Raw genomic sequence first — 17,958 nt, forward strand, 5'->3', positions numbered from 1 at the left:
ATAGACCACAATTTCTTGGGAGGGGGGAAGGGGCTGAACCTGCTCCAGGCCCACAGGGTTAGTAATTTCTATTTGTTTAAATTTGAAATTATTTATACTTCCAAAGGCTATCCACAATTTATAATGTGGTTTAAAAATATATAATTTTATTCACTTGTCATAGTCTGACTGTCAAAGAAAGAGGACCTTGTGGAAAGAAAGATGTTGGGAACTGCTTCACTGCGACAAGCTGTGGAAATCCTGTATGAAAGGAAATACTCCTGCCCCCCCCCTTTCCCTCCCATAACGTAGCCTGAGTGTGTGACTGGACCGAGGTCCCATAGCGTGCTTTGTGGCTGTGGAGATTTAAATTCTGACTGTTGCCTTCCAACTGAAGGTCACGGAAATAAATTTGGCTGGCACGCGTATTTGTATTATGGAAAAAAGAAGATGGATGGTTTTTTCTCTCACCATTATATAAGGAATAATTTATTAAATACATGGATGAAATACAAGAAATATGGAGATGAGAGAAGACCCTTATGGATAGTGCCAGCTGAAGTAATAAAAATAACGGCTGAGATAGGCGAAGAAGAGTGGTTGTCATATAATCAATTATTAAAAATACAAAGTGGCAAAATAGAACTGAAAACTGCTGAAGAGTTGAATCATAACTATGATTGGTTCCAAATGCAACAAATAAAGAGCTTGGTGCAGAATGATATTAAAGCTGAAGGAATAAGGAAACAGCAAACAGAAATGGAAAAAGTTCTGTTTGGAGACAATGATAAATTAATTTCAAAAGTATATAAATTACTTCTACAATGGTCTACAGAAGATGAAGTAGTGAAATCTCAAATGATTAAATGGGCAATTAATGTAAATAAAGAAATACAGATGGAAACTTGGGAATATTTGTGGAAGAACTCTATGAAACTTTCAACATGTCAAAGTATTAAAGAAAACTGTTTTAAGATGATGTATAGATGGTATATGACTCTTAAAAAAACTAGCAAAGATGAATAACAAGATGCCAGACAGATGTTGGAAATGTAAAAAGTATGAAGGTTCTTTCTACTATATGTGGTGGACTTGTGAAAGAGCTAAAATGTTTTGGCAGATGATTCAGCAAGAGATTTCTAAGATCTTGGGATATTTTTTTTTAAACTTTAAATTTTTTATTAATTTTTCAAATATAACCAACAACCTTAATACACCCTCAACGACAAGACAATTACAATACAATACACAGACTATATTCATGGCCTAATTATCATTAACACTGAGCAGAGCACCTCTAGAGTTTCTATCATTTCACAATGTTGCATCTATCATCCTTATTTCCAATAAATTCTCATTCATTATATAGCATGGGATTTAGAAAAGATTTTTCAATAGTACGATAAATTAATATATTTCGTTGGAATATGCTTTTCAAAGTCTTCTTCTGAATTTATAAAATAAAAAAGGGGAACCATTTCTCAACAAAATTATTGTTCTTCTGCTGTATATCAAGTACCCTTATTTGTATGGCTAATTTGTCTAAAGCTGCTACTTCCCATACTTTGGACATCCATTGCTGTTTGTTGGGAGACACATCTCGCTTCCAATACTGGGCTATCAAAAGCTTGGCTGCCATCAATAGAAGCGTTGCCAGTTCTTTTTTTAACTGAGAAAGTTTCATATTAGGCCAGTAATTTAAAAGAAAGGATTCTGGAGTAAAGGGGATATCACCCTCTATGACGTTATCTATTATGGGTTTAATTTCATTCCAAAATTTATTAATTTCCGGGCACAGCCACCAACAATGCAAAAAATGACCCTTCCTGCTTGCATTTCTTCCAACACTCAGGGGTAGGCTTTATATGTGATAAAAAAAAGTTGTTTAGGTGTCAAATACCACCGTGAAAATAATTTATAATTTTGGAGTTTCAAATTTAATGAATATGTGGTATAGAGTGGAGATTCCCAAATGGTCTGCCATTGTTCTAAAGTAAATAATATGCCACAATCCTTCTCCCAGGCTTTCTGCTGGCTTGTAGTTGCGGTCCAATCTTTAGCATTGAGCAGGTTATAAATAGTTGATGTTAAAGTTTTAGCTTGCTTTGGATTCCTTCTCAACAGGTTTTCAAAGGTTGTTAATGACCTGTCAATTACATCTGTAATCCTGGGGTTATGCAAGATATAATGCAGTTGCTGGTACCGGAACCATGGGATCGATATTTTATATAGAGTTTCCAATTGTGTTTTAGTTAGCATTTGTTTATTTTTAATGATGTCTCGAAATTGGTATATACCAGCATCTCTCCAAACTTTAAAGTCCTTAGTTTCGCGGCCTGGTTTAAACCATGCTTGTCCCAAGAAACTTTCCATCGGTGAGATGGATGGTATTAGAGTTTTTTTATGTTTATCCCAGATTTTCAATGTTAAGGATAAATAGGGATTGTCATCAGCACTAAAGTGTCTATCATTTGGTGTATTCCAAATAGCTTCCCATAAGTGGTCCCCTGCTAAATAGGATGCTTCAATTTTTACCCAAGCTTTGTCACAATCTTTCACTGCGTAACATAATATATTTTTTAAGTTGGCAGCTAAGTAGTAAGCCTCTACGTTTGGCAAGCTCAATCCCCCCTGTTTTGTTGGCCTCGTCATTAATTTAAACTGAAATCTTGGTCTTTTATGTGACCATAAAAATTTGGAAAAGATATTTTGTCTGTCTCTGAATTCTTTGGGTGTAATATAGCACGGTAGATTATAGAATAAAAACAAATATTTAGGCAGAACGAAGGTTTTAATCGTGTCAATTTTTTCTAATAAGGTTAGATTGAGTTTATTCCATTTTTCTAGATGTGTTTTAATAGAGTTATCTATTAGTTTATAATTGACTGCATGGAGATCCTGCAGGTTTAATGGTATTTGGATGCCCAAGTGTCGAATAGATTTTTGAACCCATTTGAAAGGAAAAGCATTTGATAATTCTAATTTGGAAGTTGGGGACAAAAAAATAGGGTACAATTCAGATTTTGTGTCATTGATAGTAAAACCAGATATCGCACTAAATTTTTTGATACGATGAAGTAGTGAAGTAATCGACTGAAAGGGGTTAGTGAGATAAAATACAGCATCATCTGCAAACAGACTTAATTTATGCTCCTCTTTTCCTACTGTAATACCACTTAACATAAGAACATAAGAGAAGCCATGCTGGATCAGGCCAACGGCCCATCAAGTCCAACACTCTGTGTCACACAGTGGCAAAAATGTTATATACACACATACACTGTGGCTAATAGCCACTGATGGACCTGTGCTCCATATTTTTATCTAAACCCCTCTTGAATGTGGCTATACTTGTGGCCGCCACCACCTCCTGTGGCAGTGAATTCCACATGTTAATCACCCTTTGGGTGAAGAAGTACTTCCTTTTATCCGTTTTAACCTGTCTGCTCAGCAATTTCATCAAATGCCCACGAGTTCTTGTATTGTGAGAAAGGGAGAAAAGTACTTTTTTCTCTACTTTCTCCATCCCATGCATTATCTTGTAAACCTCTATCATGTCACCCCGCAGTCGACGTTTCTCCAAGCTAAAGAGTCCCAAGCGTTTCAACCTTTCTTCATAGGGAAAGTGCTCCAGCCCTTTAATCATTCTAGTTGCCCTTCTCTGCACCTTCTCTAATGCTATAATATCCTTTTTGAGGTGCGGCGACCAGAACTGCACACAGTACTCCAAATGAGACCGCACCATCGATTTATACAGGGGCATTATGATACTGGCTGATTTGTTTTCAATTCCCTTCCTAATAATTCCCAGCATGGCGTTGGCCTTTTTTATTGCAAACGCACACTGTCTTGACACTTTCAGTGAGTTATCTATCATGACCCCAAGATCTCTCTCTTGGTCAGTCTCTGCCAGTTCACACCCCATCAACTTGTATTTGTAGCTGGGATTCTTAGCCCCAATGTGCATTACTTTGCACTTGGCCACATTGAACCACATCTGCCACGTTGACGCCCACTCACCCAGCCTCAACAGATCCCTTTGGAGTTCCTCACAATCCTCTCTGGTTCTCACCACCCTGAACAATTTAGTGTCATCCGCAAACTTGGCCACTTCACTGCTCACTCCCAACTCTAAATCATTTATGAACAAGTTAAAGAGCATGGGACCCAGTACCGAGCCCTGCGGCACCCCACTGCTTACCGTCCTCCACTGCGAAGACTGCCCATTTATACTCACTCTCTGCTTCCTATTACTCAGCCAGTTTTTGATCCACAAGAGGACCTGTCCTTTTACTCCATGACTCTCAAGCTTTCTAAGGAGCCTTTGATGAGGAACTTTATCAAAAGCTTTCTGGAAGTCAAGGTAAACAACATCTATCGGGTCTCCTTTGTCCACATGTTTGTTCACCCCCTCAAAGAAATGCAACAGGTTAGTGAGGCAAGATCTTCCCTTGCAGAACCCATGCTGCGTCTTCCTCAATAACCCGTGTTCATCAATGTGCCTACTCATTCTGTCCTTGATAATGGTTTCTACCAACTTTCCCGGTATTGAAGTCAGACTGACTGGCCTGTAATTTCCCGAATCTCCTCTGGAACCTTTTTTAAAGATGGGGGTGACATTTGCTACCTCCCAGTCCTCAGGAACGGAGGCAGATTTCAATGAAAGATTACAGATTTTTGTTAGAAGATCCACAAGTTCAACTTTGAGTTCTTTCAGAACTCTCGGATGTATGCCATCCGGACCCGGTGACTTATTAGTTTTTAATTTGTCTATCAGTTGTAGGACCTCCTCTTTTGTCACCTCAATCTGACTCAGGTCTTTCAACACCCCTTCCAAAATTAGTGGTTCTGGGGTGGGCAAAAAGTTCTCGTCTTCTACAGTGAAGACGGAGGCAAAAAATTCATTTAGCTTCTCAGCCATTTCCCTATCCTCCTTCAGTAATCCTTTTACCCCATGGTCATCCAAGGGCCCCACTGCCTCCCTGGCTGGTTTCCTACTTCTAATATATTTGAAGAAAGTTTTATTGTTGGTCTTTATGTTTTTTGCAATATGCTCCTCATAGTCCCTTTTTGCCTGCCTGATCACAGTCTTGGATTTGATTTGCCACAGCCTGTGTTCCATTTTACTAATCTCACTTGGACTGGTTTTCCACCGCTTAAAGGAGTCCTTCTTACCTTTTACAGCTTCCATTACTTTGTTTGTTAACCATGAAGGCCTTTTCTTATACCTGTTTGTGCCTTTCCTAACTTGTGGTATATATTTTATCTGAGCTTCTAGGATTGTGGTTTTAAATAGCCTCCAAGCTTCCCCAAGGGTTTTGACTGTATTTACCTTTCCTTTCAGTTTCCTCCTCACATGCCTCCTCATCTCAGTGTATTTACCCCTTTTAAAGTTAAACGTGGTTGTGGCGGTCCTTTTGGACAACTCCCTATTTATACAAACGGTGAAATCAATAACATTATGGTCACTGCTCCCAAGCGGCGCAATCACTTTTACATCTCTCACCAAGTCTTGGGCATTACTTAGACCAAATCCAGGATCGCCCCTTATTAATGTCTCATTCCGTACAGCAAAAGCCAATGGTTCTATGGAGAGTGCAAATAAAATGGGTGACAAGGGACACCCTTGCCTTGTATCCCTATATAAATTAAAATCTTTTGATCTATAATTATTCACATAAATTTGTGCTTTTGGTTTGGCATATAGGGATTCAATGGAGGTTAAGAATTTTGGACCAAAGCCCATATGCTGTAGTAAAGTAAGTAAATAAGGGACCTCCACCTTATCAAAGGCCTTCTCCGCGTCAATGGCCAACAGAATTGATTCCACTTTTTTTGCTTTCCCAAAAAGATTAAATCCAATGTTTTATGGATATAAAGTACTCAATATAACACAAGAGCACTTAATTGTTTACATAGCTTAGTTTCCTTATTAACCATTCTTCAAACACTGTAGATGGAATTTCAACAGTCACCAACAGATTTTTATACTTCAACAATACATAAATGTATCAGTTTTTAACCATCAAAACCGACCTTATTACCAACAGTATTCAAATTCATTAATTTTCTAATCATTAAACCAATAAATTAATTTTGCCTCATACTATTTACATAAGTTTCCTTTGAGCTGTAGTCACCTTTTAAGTTATTATTTCAAAATTGTAAATGAGTTTTCATTAACCTATAATAGATTCCTAGATACCATCGGTTTTCAAATTCATTAATTTTGTAACCATTAAATATTAAATTAATTTTACCTCTTATATCAATCAAGTCTTCTTTTAAGATTATAAAAAACAGGAAACAAATATTCATTAGCTATACTTCTTAATTACAAGATATACCCAACTCTATTTCAAGGTGTCAATAGTAATCAATTTGAAAAAACTCACTCTAAAAAAACTTTAAAAACTTATAATACATTAAAACATATAAGGGCTTCTGTAGTTCTATCTATATTAAACTTATTCAAACCAGTCAGGATGCTGTTGCCCTCTTGTGGTCTCGTATGTCATTACAGTAATTCAAATTGCAGCCTGGGTTCGCTGGTCTTCCAACGCCGGCAAAAAAAGGGCGCTTAAATCTTCTTCCTCCATTTTGACCAATCAAAATCTCCTTTAAAATTATAAGGTTACAGGGAACAAAAATTTGTTAGCTATAATTTTTAAATACAAGGTATACCCAGCTCTAATTCAAGGTACTAATAGTAATCAGTTTAGAAACATCCTCTAAAATTTTTTTAAACAACTTATGGTACATTAAGGCATATAAGGGTTTCAATAATTCTATCTATATTAAACCAGGCAGAAGGTCGTTACTATAATCTTGCTTTTTAGTACGTCAGTGGTTCAAGGCGCGGCAGGGGTTTGTTGTTCCTCCAACACAGGGAGGAAGGCGCGCAAATCTTCTTCTTCTCTTTTGGACAGCTTGATGTTCAGGTTGTCTAATAGTTTTCCTGTTTCTATGTCCGATGCCTTAAAAAGTGCACCTCCCTTGTAGACTAGAATGTCAGAAATAGGGCTCCACCGGAATCGGATTTTCTCGTTATACAGCTTGGTGGCGAAGAATTTTAGCTTTTTCCTTTTTTCTAAAGCCGCAGCCGGCAGATCCAACAGTACCAGCACCTTTTGTCCATCGTAATTTAAAGCACCTTTTTTCCTGGCTTCCTGGAGTATCTTAGCTCTGGTTGTAGGGTACACAAACTGAACCAGTATATCTATTGGCTTTCCACTTTGCGCCGACACTAACGGTCCCAGACACATGGTTTTTGTAATAGCAGGGGCCACGCCATTTTCTTGAGGTAATGCTCTAGCCAGCCATTTGGCAATGAAAGTTGCAATGCCCATATTTTCTTCCGCCCCTCCCTTAATTCCTCTAAATTTCAGGTTGAGGGCCCTCCAACGATTTTCCAATGTTATAACTCTCGTATTAAGAAGAGACTCTCTAACTTTCATCTGGACTCGACTGTGTGACTGAACAACACAACTCCCTAATCTTAGACAAACCCTCTTAACAACCAATGCTTCCTCTCAGCTCAATTAGTGTGATCTAGTTCTAAGTTTTATAGTCTCTGGCTCACACAGTTTTGTCTTAGTTCAGGAAAAATGGCCCCAGAGCAAACTAATCTATGCAGTACCTCACAATTTAATGCCATTAGCGCACAAAGTAGAATTTTTGCACACAAGACTTCACGGCTTAGAGGGAGTATTGTTAATTACACCACTTACATACTGGATACACACTAGGAAATCGTCAAATGCCTCTCAGAATCCACAGTACACTCCAGCATCTCACATACCCTGACCTGAAATTGTGGGAGCCTTTGTTTGATTGAAGTACAATCCAGGAGAGCGGAATCGCCTCTCTTGCCATATTTCATGAAGCAGCTTTATCTACTCTCCCCAATCATACATCCACACAGAAACAATAGGTGAAAAGGCTATTCCCAGATATTCTTCTTTTCTAAAGCTGCCCGGTGGTGCAGAATGGTCAGCTGCGGTACTGCAGTCCAAGCTCTGCTCACGACCCGAGTTCAATCCCAGCGGAAGTGCGTTCAGGGAAACGACTCAAGCCTTCCATCCTTCTGAGGTGGGTAAAATGAGTATCCAGCTTGCTGGGGATAAAGCGTAGATGACTGGGGAAGGCAAGAGCAAACCATCCTGTAAAAAGTCTGCCAGGAAAACATAATGCTGTGACATCACCCCAGGGGTCGGTAACAACTTGATGCTTGCACTTTTACTTTTAAAGCTGCAAGTCTCAAGATACCAAAATCACCTTAACTTTCAGCACTGGAGACACAGGCCTCTCTTCCCCCCTATCCTGACACACACAGCTCAAGACAGCAATCTTCCTCCCCTCTCCATTTCTTGTTCTCTAAAGCTGCAACTCCCAGGGCACAAAAACAACTTCCAGTGTATTGTCTCTTCTGATGATCCACAATTTGAAACCAGGGTCTGTAGGCAGAACTTCTACAAATCCCAAAGGAAAACATAAGGCAGGACAGTGAAGGGGTGATCCTGTGTGACAAGCAAACGTCCCAAATTCAGAGCGGCAGGCAGCCTCTTTAGGAGCAGAGAGAACGAGACCACAGTCTAAGCCCAACCAGCTTCAGGATGCTAACTGGCACCCAGAAGGAGGAGGGGGTTATTGCCTCCACTGGGAAATTGCAGGCAGGGGGCTTGAGGCACTTAATGCACCCACACAGGGGATGTTCCGATTCCCTTCATTTTGACTTCCTCCATGAATCGGGCTGATGTCCTTATAAAGCCGCCTATGGCCAAACTTCCCATCACAGAACTCTGCAGCCTCTGGGCTCCTGAGTGAATTTAGAGAACAAAGAGTTGTTTTGAGGGGTCTGAGGCTTCTACATCGACCTGTGGCAAACCAGAAATGTTCATTCACTGGGTGTTTAGCGGGTGGAAAAAGTTTCCTGTGAGGAAAGGTTGAAGGGTCTGGGACTACTCACAAACACAATTCACAGAATCTTCATTGACATAACAACGACAGTATCAAATCAAGGAAGCAGGGGGGGAAAGGAGGTTAATAAAACATTCTAAACAGACTTCTCCTCTTATAAGCACAGTAAAAGAAGTTTACCCCGTGGCGCAGAGTGGTAAAACTGCAATACTGCTGTTGGAGCCCTCTACTTGCGACCGGAGTTTGATTCCAGCGGAAGCTGCTTCAGGTAGCCGGCTCGAGGTTGACTCAGCCTTCCATCCTTCCAAGGTCGGTAAAATGAGTACCCAGCTTGCTGGGGGGAAAGCGTAGATGACTGGGGAAGGCAATGGCAAACCACCCCGTAAAAAGTCTGCCGTGAAAACGTTGTGAAAGCAACGTCATCCCAGAGTCGGAAACGACTGGTGCTTGCACAGGGGACTACCTTTACCTTTATAGGAAGTTTGCTACCACTTCGATGGTTTCAGCCTTATTTGAGGCTAGTAAGCTTACTATCTTGCTTTCATCAGATTTACCCTCCGGGGCTTGCAATATAGGATCCAGATAAGATGCACGTAAATCACAGTAGAATCTACAGAATAAAAGTACATGGTCTGTTCCTTCAGTCCACAGGGACAGAGCCTATCAAAGAATGGTATTTTTTTTTAAACTTCCCATATAACACGGCAGAAGGAAGCACATTAAAATGGGACAACATAAACGCCCTTCGAATACGGGAGTCAATCAAACAAGAAAAATACTCAGCAAGTAAACAACTAAAAGGAACTCTCCAGTTCATGGGAGAGCAATGCCCAGGAGCAAGACTTCTAAGGTCTTGAATCTCCATGTCAATCTCTGTTTAATCATGACAAAAACATGCTTCTCTGAAAAAAAAAAGGGTCGGATCATCTCTGCTAAGCCCCATTGATGTGATTTTCTCTTCAGTGTAGGTCTGGGACTACTCAGTTTAGAAGACAGGCAATTAAGGGCCTGATGGCGGTTTATAAAATTATGCAGGGGGTGAAGAGAGTTGACAGAAAGACATCCCCCCCCCCAAAAAAAACTATTAGACCTTCTGGGAATCCAATGAACCTGACGGGCAGTAGACTAAGGCTGGGCAAAAGGAAATACTCCTTTAAACAACAAGTGATTAAAATGTGGAATCTGCTGCCAGAGGCTGTAGTGAGGGCCGCAGGCAGAGACACCTTTTAAAGAGGATTATGCTTCTCTGGTGCGTGAGTTCTCTGATGATACTGAAGATGGTGTTTTGTAGTGAATCTCTTTCCACACTCAGAGCATTCAAAAAGCTTCTCTCCTGTGTGGGTTCTCTGGTGCTTTTGAAGATGATCACTCGTAATGAATCTCTTTCCACACTCTGAACATTCAAAAGGCTTCTCCCCTGTGTGGGTTCTCTGGTGCAGTTTAAGAGTGCTACTCTGACTGAATCTCTTTCCACACACTGAGCATTCAAAAGGCTTCTCCCCTGTGTGGGTTCTCTGATGCGTTTGAAGACTGTCACTCCGACTGAATCTCTTTCCACACTCCGAGCATTTAAAAGGCTTCTCCCCTGTGTGGGTCCTCTGATGTGTTTGAAGATGGCTACTGTTACTGAATATCTTTCCACACTCTGAACATTCAAAAGATTTCTCCCTTATGTGGGTTCTCTGATGTTTTTGAAGACTGCCACTCGAACTAAATCTCTTTCCACACAATGAGCATTCAAAAGGCTTCTCCCCTGTGTGGGTTCTCTGATGCGTTCGAAGACTGCCATTCTCACTGAATCTCTTTCCACACACTGAGCATTCAAAAGGCTTCTCCCCTGTGTGGGTTCTCTGATGCGTTTGAAGACTGCCCCTTCTACTGAAACTCTTTCCACACTCCAAGCATTTAAAAGGCTTCTCCCCTGTGTGGGTTCTCTGATGCGTTTGAAGACTGTCATTGTGACTGAATCTCTTTCCACACACTGAGCATTCAAAAGGCTTCTCCCCTGTGTGGGTTCTCTGATGCGTTTGAAGACTGCAATTCTGACTGAATCTCTTTCCACACTCCGAGCATTCAAAAGGCTTCTCCCCTGTGTGAGTTCTCTGGTGCTTTTGAAGATGATAACTCATAATGAATCTCTTTCCACACACTGAGCATTCAAAAGGCTTCTCCCCTGTGTGGGTTCTCTGATGCTCTTGAAGATTCCCAATCCAATTGAATGTCTTACCACACTCTGAGCAATCAAAAGGCTTTTCCCCTGTATGGGTTCTCTGATGTATTTGAAGACCGCTACTCCGATGGAATCTCTTTCCACACTCTGAGCATTCAAAAGGCTTTTCCCCTGAGTGGGTTCTCTGATGTGTTTGAAGATGATAGCTCGTAATAAATCTCTTTCCACACTCGGAACATTCAAAAGGCTTCTCCCCTGTGTGGGTTCTATGGTGCTTTTGAAGATGATCACTCGTAATGAATCTCTTTCCACACTCGGAACATTCAAAAGGCTTCTCCCCTGTGTGCGTTCTCTGATGCCTTTGAAGACTGCCATTCTCATTGAATCTCTTTCCACACACTGAGCATTCAAAAGGCTTCTCTCCTGTGTGTATTCTCAGATGCCTTTGAAGACAGCCACTCTGACTGAATCTCTTTCCACACACTGAACATTCAAAAGGTTTCTCCCCTGTGTGGGCTTTCTGATGCTGTTGATTTTCATTCAAGTCTTCATTTTTATCCTTATCCGGCATTTCCTGATGAAGTTTCTCACCCTCCTCATTCCTCTGATCATCGTCTGCTGGAATAAAGAGAGAGAAACTGTTAGCACTTGGGAAGGCTGGCAAGATCCAAAGGCATCTATGGGACTGCATAAACCCTCCACCTTCCCCCAAGAATATCTAGTATTTAAGGATACCTCCCCCACCCATGAAGAAGTTAATCTAGCTCAGAAGCAGCTTCTGAGCCTCCAGATTATGGCCTCCCTCCCTCCTTAACCACCGGCCTCTACGATTGTACCAGACCAAACGTGGCTCAGAAGGGAATCAGGAATCTCATATGGTTATTTCTGGCCTGTTCTCCTGACATGAGTGAAGGTCACTCACTCTGAACCAACTCATTTGAGAAGGAAATATGCTCTTGGGAGTCTCTAGAATAGAGTTTCCCAAACTTTTTCCCTCTGTGGCTTGGTTATTTTTACACTTCTCCTTCGTGGCCCATTAAAATTTGGGGGTGGAGACTTTGAGGGTGGAGGAGGGAGATAGGAAATGATGTACAAACAAGCCTAAAATTATTCCAATGTTTTGTTTAGGAAAAGTAGGAGAATAGTTGGATTTTGCAATGCAATTTTTAAAATAAAACATCAAGAAAAAGCACATGGATCACACAGCAGAAAACTAAAAATATAAAATGCTCTCAGCCTTGGAAAACATGAAATGGTGGGTGGGGGGGAAGGAGAGAGAGAGAAGAGAGAGAGAGAAAAAGAAAGAAAGAAAGAAAGAAAGAAAGAAAGAAAGAAAGAAAGAAAGAAAGAAAGAAAGAAAGAAAGAAAGAAAGAAAGAAAGAAAAAGAAAGAGAGAGAGAAAGAGAGAAAGAAAAGAGAAAGAAAGAGAGAAAGAGAAAGAAAGAGAGAAAAAAAAGTGAGAAAGAGAAAAAGAAAGGGAAACATAAAATGGCAGACTGGGAAAACATGAAATGGCGGGGCATTTCAAGCTTACCCCCCCCCCACTCATATTAGCAATGGCAAGGAAGCGAGGAAAGGAGGGAAAGAGACAAAGTAAAAGACTAACTGACAGAGAGAGAGAGGAAGGGGAGTGAGAAATAAAGCAAACAGGGAAAACGAAAGACTGACTGACAGAAAGAAAAAGAAAGAACGAAAGGGAGGGGACAGAGTTGGAAACAGAGAAAAAAGAAAGAAAGAGAAAGGAAATAGGATGGAAGGAAAAGGGAGGGATGGAGTGAAAGGAGGGATAAAAGGAAGAAAAATAGAGAAAAAGAAAAATGGAAAGAAACGGGATGGGAGCAACTCACCTTTTAAACTGCTAACTCCAGTAGCACAAGCAGGCCTGGGTCCCCTGACCCAGCTGGCCAAGGGAAGTCAGGCCTAGTTCCCCCCCCCCACCTCCTCCTCCTTCCCTCCCCCCGCCCAGGTCAGTTTTAGGCTGGTTAATGCGTCCCTCCTTCCTGGTCGGTGGGGAAAGCGACGCTGAGCTCTCACTCAGCGCGGCAACAGACCGGCAGCAGGTTAAACATACGTCCGAAAAGGCCACCACTGCTGCTCCCTCCCCCGCACTTCCTGGATCGGAAGGAAGCGTAGGGGAGGGAGCAGCGGCGGCCTTTTTGGATGTTTGTTCGACCTGTTCCCGCGCTGAGTGAGAGTTCAGTGCCATTTTCCATGCAGGGGAGGAAGGTACGCGTTAAGCAGCCTGAAATTGACCTGAGGGGGTAGAGAGGAGTCATAAGGGGGGCGTAATGCTTTGGAAAGGAGGCGCAGAGGGGGGATGGCAGACCACCGGTTGAACCGCGACCTGGCACTGAGGCCGGCGTGGCCGAGTGCCGGGTCCAGACCCTGCTGTTGGGAAACGCTCCTCTAGAAGAACCCTGAAATAGGTCTTCGAATGCAAGGCCGTTCTCTTTCTCCGCCAGTTTCTCTTATACTTTTGGCTTCATTTGCAGAGAGAGAGGGAGACAGAGAGAGAGAAAGCCATCAGTCTTACATGGGGAAGGAAAGATATTAAAGACTAAGAATTCTTCTGGAAGGTCAGCACCACACTCCAGATCAAAGCCCGGAATCTGAACCAGTATAAGCAGAATGCCATAGAATCCTACTTCCCCCAAGGGTCACAGGTATTGTGATGTGGTCTGGTGTGATTTGTGGGTGTTCATAATTTGAGCCTCTCTGCAGTTAACACCATGGTTTCTTTTAAGGCCAGATCCCAGAATGTGGTCACTGGTTAATCGTGAGAACCTTTATCCTGTTCTGCAAACAGGACACTGAGGGTATGAGGATGCTCAGGGGTGGCCCGATGCCCCATGGCTCCCTAGGCAGACTCGATGCCTGGCGCCCTCCCCCACAGTGTCCCCCCGTGGCTCTCTGCTCCCCCCCACAGCTCAGTACCCCCCCTCCTCGCTGAGACTCCTCCTCTTCCCTCCTTTCCCAACCTTATGTCGATTTCAATGCCGGAACTGGTTCTAGCGCCACGTTCGAGCTATCTAAAGCCCTCCCTCGGCCGCTAACTTGATCAGCAGGTAAAACCGCACCATGGGGCCGCGCTCGCAATCTGTCAGGACCAGCATCCTGAAAGGGCGGCCCCGCTGCCACTGACTTCTCCCCTCCCCACTTCCTGAATGGGAGAGGCATTGAAACTGACGTGGGGTGAGGAAGGAAGGGAGGAGGAGGTGGGGGGCAATGTAGGCATTTGCCTTGGGGGAGGGGGTGAGGCCAAATTTTCCGCCCCCACCCTGCTGGTGCCCTAGGCAACCGGCCAGTTTGCCTAGTGGGGGAGCCGCCGCAGCGGATGCTGCTGACAGGCTCTGGACAATTCCATCCAGCAGGAGCTTTGATTGGGTCATTCAAACCACCTGATCCTAAAGAGGCAGAAAGTATAATATGGGCATGGATGAGAGGGAAGCCAGGCTAACTTTATGCTCCTGGGATGCTAGTACACCTGGAAGTTTCCTTGCTGCATCATGAGGAATACATCTCTCTGGAGTACATTAGGCTCCAGTTGCAATACTGATGCTGCAACAAAGAGTGCTGTTTAGGTGCTTCCTATCTTAGACAGAATAGTTAGCTTTTTGTTTTTGTTTTACTGTTGCTGAACTGCAGAAACCGTGCTGTTTTGTGATGTCTTATCTTTAAGTCCTTAATAGGGTGTTGCTCAAGTAGAAAGAGACGTGATCCAGGGGGACCCAAGCTTTGATTCTTCACAGGATCATTTCCAGATCACAGGCAGAGCAAAGGTAATTCTATCCAGAGGGAAGGGTGTGTTATGAAGGCTGGAAACAGAGCAAGAAGGATCTGAAGCCTCCCAGAGTCCTTCTGAGGGACTTTCATCCACTTTGTCTCAGGTCAATATATCTTCTCTGGATTGAGGGATGGCCACAACACTGTCCTTAGTCGCCCATCTGCAAGAAGACCCACCTGGACACATGAAGTGCCCTTAGCCTGAATCAGACCCTCGGCTCACTGAAGTCAGAAGCCTCAGGCCTACAGCAGTTCCCCAGGGTCTCAGGCAGATGTTTTCACTTTCCCTTTCTTTTTTAACTGTGGGAATCTCATGCCCTGAGAAACTGCTTGGTTCTCAAGTCTCACAAAGACCACAAACAGGAACGTGGGTGAGACCGGGTGTTTGGCATACCAGCCTGGGAGCTCCCATATTCCTATTGTGGCTGAAGAGTCAACAGGGCACAGGCATCTCACATCCGTGTTCAACCATTCTCTTTATGCTGAGCCTGGCAGTATTGACAAATTGATGACTATATTGCATCTTGTAAACAATGGTCTGCTTCCAGCGAACAGATGGTTCCTGTTATTTGTTTAAGCACTATGGACTAAGGGTAAATTTAGCTTCAAGTCAGGATGTAAAAATAAAAGTGAGGGTTGGCTGAAGAAGTCAGACCTCTCTTCTTCCTGAACCTACATGTGTCGCCTGATTCCTTCAAGTGGCGCCCGAACAGGGACGCCTCAGCTCCCGAAGCAGGAACAGCTCAGCTCCCGGGACAAAGCTCCTGCTTTCAGGTATCAGCTGGCACAGCCCAGCACCTCAGCTCCTACTTATCAAACGCCTGGATTACGGCCCCGAAGTGCGCACTCTGTCGTTCTAAAACGACCCCTTTCATTTGGTAAGTATGGGTGGAAGGTTCTCTCAGTCCGAGCAGAAACATTTAGGTGAATTAAAGTTTCTGATCCAAATGTCCGGCGGGTCCGTGTCTTCTGGCTAACTTAAGTCTCTGTTACAAGAGATCAGTAAGCAATGCCCCTGGAATCCGAAGGGAGGTTCTTTTAAACTTCAGGACTGGGAGAAGATAGGGAAGACCTTTCACACAGAGCCCCAAGCTTCTATTAAACGGCTGCAAGTCTGGCATAAATGCAGGTATGCAGTAGAGAAATTTATGCCCGTTTCTAACCCAAGCCAGCTCTCCAAAGATTGTCCCCTAAAAGGCACTGGTGTCCAACTTGTGCCCCCTGCCCCTCTTCTTCTTCCTCCTCCTTCTCCCCCTCCTCCACCAACAGATCCACCCGTAGGCCCACCATCTAACGCCCTGGAACGCATGGTCTGTGAAGTTTTGGAGAAGGAACTTGATCAGGCAAAATTGGAAGATGTCCCAGAATTGGCAGAAATGCTGTCTATTCGCCCTGTGCATTTGACAAGGGAAGAGGTGCCTGACCTTGTATCAGTATGCCCAGTAATATATGCACAGAATGAGAACTGGCAGTAAGTTGTTACCTATACTGTGTTGCCCCACTCTGTCTTCGGTGAAACTCAAAAGGCTATTAAAAATATGGGCATAGGGGAAACCAATGTGCAAAGTCCTTTAGAAGGAATCTCTAATGGATACACTGGGATTCCGCAAGATTGGAAAAATATGATAAGGATGATGTTAACTCCTGAACACTATGTGGCATGGGACAGTGAATATTGTAATTTGGCTGATGCTCAAGGGTGTGGCTCCAATGGGTCTTATACTGCTGAACAACTCTATGGATCTGGACAGTTCCGTACTATTGAAGCTCAATCTGTGCTCCCTATTGCAACCCCTGCTGTAAAAGGGTGGTCAGCCCATAGTTTTGCAACTGTCTGTCAACACGTACAAGAGCCCTATTTAGTCCTTATCAATTGTCTTCAGGCAGCAATCAGAAGACAGATTGATCAGGAGAACAGATGATTTCCTGGGGTTAGGGTGAAGGTTTTTTTTGGGGGAGGGGAGGGGTTGGAAAAGTTCCTGTATTGTTAAAAGTAAAGTTTTTTACTGCTTTAAAAGGATTCTGTGTTTGATTTGTTGCTGCTGTGTTGTGCTGCTGTTGTTCCTTTTCTCTTCTGGTTCTGGTTCTTGGGGGAGGGGCTGTTTGGCCTAATTTTCATTTTAACAGTTGAGGCTGTTGGCCTTTTCTCGGTGATCTGTTTAGATCTATTCTCTGTTGTTGCTGGTTTTGCATCGTGTCCTGTTGTCCCTTTTCCTGGTTCTGGGGTGGTTTTTTTTTTTGGGGGGGGGGGTGTTGTTGACTGATTTGGCCTCAGGTTTTTTATTGTTGAAAAGGTCACTTTTTTAACAGTTGAGTTTCTTGGCTTTTTCTCAGTGATCTGTTTGGATCTGTTGTTGTTGTTTGGATCTCTTGTTTTGAGAGTTGTGTTGTTTGGGGCAGGGCTGGAGAGCTGGCATCTGTAGATTGTGTGTTCTGTGGCAGGGAAGCTGGCACCTGGGTGAGAGACCAGAACCAGCATGCTTGTTGTGCTTGGCCAGCTCTCCCCGTGTTGTTTGGGGCAGGGCTGGAGAGCTGGCATCTGGGTTTGCTGCAGCCAGGTCTGCAGAGCAGACCTTGAGCAGATTGTGTTTTGTGTGGCAGTGACATTGGCAACTGGGTTTATATTGGTTCCAGGCCAGCAGGGTTCATAGAGTAGATAGATGGATGTAGTGCATTTGGGTCCTATAGAGATTCTCTGGTGTGGTTAGGTTTGGCTTTGGGTGCCACAGGAATTGGACCCCCTGGCCCAATCTAATTGGGATTTTGGGGTTTTGTAGGGGAGAGTCCCCGGCGGATCCCCTGCAGTTTGGTGGACTCTCCCTCAAATCCCCTGCTTCCCAGTAGCCTCTAATTATGCCCTATGTTGCCATTGATTTCAAAGACCCATAGGGTATAATGTTGGGATAGGGGCACCTTCTTTGGGTGCCCCTGGAATGTGACCCCCTGGCCCAATCTTTTTGGGACTTGGGGAGCTTGTAGCGGAGAGTTCCCTGCAGGTCCCATGTAAATTTGGGAGATCTCCCTCAAACCCCCTCCCCTCCAGGCAGCTTCCAATATACCCTATTTTGCCATTGACTTCAATGGCCATAGGGTATAATGGGGCCGTA

General features: G+C 43.3%; 1 pseudogene; it reads right to left on the reverse strand.

Annotated features, from left to right (window-relative positions):
- Positions 1 to 6,830: 6,830 nt before the first annotated feature.
- On the reverse strand, positions 6,831 to 11,567 carry LOC132571644 (oocyte zinc finger protein XlCOF6-like; annotated as a pseudogene).
- Positions 11,568 to 17,958: the final 6,391 nt, after the last annotated feature.

Source organism: Heteronotia binoei, chromosome 5, assembly GCF_032191835.1.
Source record: "Heteronotia binoei isolate CCM8104 ecotype False Entrance Well chromosome 5, APGP_CSIRO_Hbin_v1, whole genome shotgun sequence".
In the NCBI taxonomy this organism is placed as follows: domain Eukaryota; kingdom Metazoa; phylum Chordata; class Lepidosauria; order Squamata; family Gekkonidae; genus Heteronotia; species Heteronotia binoei.